The sequence below is a fragment of the Phyllostomus discolor genome, chromosome 1, assembly GCF_004126475.2.
Source record: "Phyllostomus discolor isolate MPI-MPIP mPhyDis1 chromosome 1, mPhyDis1.pri.v3, whole genome shotgun sequence".
NCBI lineage: Eukaryota > Metazoa > Chordata > Mammalia > Chiroptera > Phyllostomidae > Phyllostomus > Phyllostomus discolor.
Window position 1 is genome coordinate 132,188,912 of NC_040903.2, and position 3,682 is coordinate 132,192,593.

The 3,682-nt window shown below is 42.2% G+C and overlaps 1 pseudogene; it reads left to right on the forward strand.

Annotated features, from left to right (window-relative positions):
• Nucleotides 1–1,199: 1,199 nt before the first annotated feature.
• LOC114492065 lies at nucleotides 1,200–2,234 on the forward strand (annotated as a pseudogene).
• Nucleotides 2,235–3,682: the final 1,448 nt, after the last annotated feature.

The following is a 3,682-nucleotide window of genomic DNA, read 5'->3' on the forward strand; positions in this document are numbered from 1 at the left end:
TCAGAACAATTGTTTAAAACATATGTACACAAAGGCAACTTTTAAAGGTTAAAATAATTTAATGAGTATTGTGCAAGATCTTTACTTATATATATGTAATTTGAAAACCAAACAAATGTAAGAATATCAATGAGCCTAGGACAGTGCAGTCAGGACAGAAAGAGGTTTAATAGCTATCTTAGAAAGTGACAAGCCACCTGCACCAATTGGCTCTAAGTAGAAATGCCAGCCACATGTGCTCCTTATGAGCCATAAATATATATAATAGACTAAAAAGAGAGAGAAAAAAGATAATGTCCATTAACATCTATGCATCCCTGTTTTATCTTTAGAGACCTTAATGCCTTCATTTTTTAAATGCAACAGAAGTGACCTTCTTAGATTCCGTGTCAGCTACCATAGTTAAGCTGAAATTGGAGGCAACTGGCATTTGAGGGAAACCCTTCAAGAATACATACAAAACACAGTGTAGCCCTGACCAATGTGGCTCGGTTGGTTGGTTTGTCGTCCCAAGACAAAGTGTCACTTGTTGGATTCCTAGTTGGGGCACATGCCTCAGTTGCGGGTTTGGTCCCTTGCTGGGGAGTGTGAGAGAGGCAACTGATTGATGTTTCTCTCTCACATCAATATTTCCCTCCCTCTTTTTCTCCCCCCCCCTTAAAAAATACATGAAAATATTTTTTAAAAAATTTAAAAACACATTGTTAAAAGAGGTTGATTTCATACCTTTAGCACTAAAATGCACTGGTTAAGAAAGCTGTGGAACTATCTTTAAGTGGAACTATCTTAATGTCTGGACTAATATTTAACTTGAGAGTAGAAACAAAGGAAGAAAAAAACTCACAAATGACCCTTAAGACAATTTCTTGAAGAATATTTGCTATTAAGAATTTCCAGGCTCCAGAATGTTTACTGTACAGAAGTATGTTTTGCATTCTGAGCTTCAAAAAATGTCATGTTATTTGTATCAAATAAAAAAATAAGTTAATTATTTCACAGGCAGCAAATCTGCAGTTTCTTTCTGAAAGCCCCTTTGTGTATGTATGAAAATTTCATGGCACTGCCAGGAACCCAACCAGCCAGATGCCACCTCAATGTGCTTGCTTTTTAGCATTCTGTGACACGCACACTGCCTGCTGAGGATGTGAAAGGAGACAAGTCAGAAGATAATGAGCCAATTTCAGGTGTCTTCACATTCTGTCAAAGTGAACATTGGAAAGTGTTTATCACTATTATTTATAACATTGAAAGAAAAAAGATTTTGAAATTTGTTGTTGCTCTGGAACGCTTAGCTAACACTCCATGGATAATAACCAAAGGGTAATTGCAAGGTAACACTGCAGTATATCACTCAAAGGGAATCATTTTTTTTTCTCAATTCAGGCAGGCTGGCCCTAGGGACTATTCTGTGGCCCTGCTCCCTTTGAGCCCTCCACTGTTGCCTGCCTGGCCCCCCACTGAGTTGTTAGCCAGGATGGTGGCTGTTGTGGACTTGTACCAGGAGACAAGGAAGCATGCAGTTCCTGACGTCTGGCTGGTGGAATAGCTATGCCGGGCCCTGTGACCCTTAGACTATTCCAACAACCCAGAGGCACTAAGGATGATTTGAGTGGCCTCGCTCTTTCTCTTCTCTAAGCTCATTGAGTTGATGGACACAGTGATCTTTATTCTCTGGAAAAAAAGATGGGCAGGTGACCTTCCTACATGTCTTCCACCACTCAGTGCTTCCTTAGAGCTGGTTTCAGGGAGTAAAAATTGCCCCAGGAGGAAAGGGCTCTTTCCCTGCCATGGTAAACTCCTCTGTGCATGCCATCATGTACCTGTACTATGGATTATCTGCCCTTGGCCCTAGGGCTCAACCCTACCTATGGTGGAAAAAGCATGTGACAACCATCCAGCTGATCCAGTTTGCCCTGGTTTGACTGCCCATTTCCCAGTACTACTTCACACCCAGCTGTAACTACCAGTACCCAGTCATTATGCTCCTCATCTGGATATATGGTACCATCTTCTTTGGGTTCTTCTCCAACTTCTGGTATCATTCTTACACCAAAGGCAAATGGCTGCCCTGTACAGTTCAGCAAAATAGAGCTCTAGGTATTGCCAAAGTCAAGGCCAACTTAGAAACATACTCTAGCAAGGTACCTAAGTGCCTCAGGACTGCACCTTGTGCAGCATCCGTCATTGTCCTCCCAACCTATCCCTGTGACCAGGGCTTATGTGGTCAGGACTGAGCAGGGACAGGCCTCTCCCTCCCCACAGCAGATGCACAGGGGTGCAGCTTCTGTTCCTCATCTACTTCTCCCAGCCAGCCCAGGAGACATGGCCTCATTGCCCTCTGCCATTCTAGAGCTGGGGGTTGAAAGAACTGGACGTTTATATCCCCCTCCCTGCCTTAACTTTGGGAGAGGAACACTCAGGGCTGACCCCCACCAGGGTGTTATGGTCTTTTCCTCACAATGAAAAGGTCAGCAATAATCTGTCCCTATGGACCCACGTCCCCTCCTTTTACACCCTACATGTCAAAGAGGGTAGGAGGCCTGGAATACAGCCTGTGGAGGCTGCTCGCTCACTTATGTCTTCATTAAAAGTGACAGAGGACTGGCTGGCGTAGCTCAGTGGATTGAGCGCGGGCTGGGAACCAAAGTGTCCCAGGTTCGATTCCCAGCCAGGGTACATTCCTGGGTTGCAGGCCATAAACCCCAGCAACCACACATTGATGTTTCTGTTTCCCTCTCTCTCTCTCTCTCTCTCTCCCTCTCTCTCTCTCTACCCCCTCCCTTCCCTCCCTAAAAATAAATAAATAAAATCTTTAAAATAAAAAAAGTGACAGAGAAAATTTTTTTTAAAAAATGGTTTCATGAACTTCTGTGTCTCCCAAACTAACATTTTACATAAAAATCAGCTCCAACACATATTTTAAGGATTTTTCATCACAACTACAACTTGCTACTAGTTAAATAACAAAGAATAAGTATGACATTTTTATTTTTTCTAATATTTTATTTATTTATATTTAAACAGAGGGGAAGGGAGGGAGAAAGAGGAAACATCAATGTGTGGTTGCCTCTCGTGCGCCCCCTGCTGGACCTGGCCCACAACCCAGGCATGTGCCCTCACTAAGAATCTAACTGGTGACCCTTTGGTTCACAGGCTGGCGCTCAGTCCACTGAGCCACACCAGCCAGGGCAAATATGTCATCTTTAAAACAAAAACTTTTCAGGTACAACCATATTGTATGGGCATACCATACAATAAAATAATTATATGAAGTATTCAGCTGGGCAAGTTTTAACTTTTACATAGATACACGATCACCACCAGAGCCTTCACTCATGTCCACTTGTGTTCTCTCCTCCCATCCCTCCCCAGCTCTACCTCCTTCACCCCCAGGCAACCATGGATCTACACTGTGTCACTTTAAATTAGTTTGCATTTTCTAGAATTTTACAAAAGTGGTACTACTGTATCTCGCTTCTCTCACTTACCGTAATTATTTTGAGATTCGTTTGTGTAGTTTTATGTATTAATATCATTCTTCTGATTTCTAAGTAGTATTCCATTGCATAAATATTAACACAATTTCTTTATTCACTTGATGAATATCTAGGTACTTTCTGGTAAGAACATAGGTTTTTCCTCTCTTGGGTAAACACCAGGAGCAAAATAACTCAATCATATG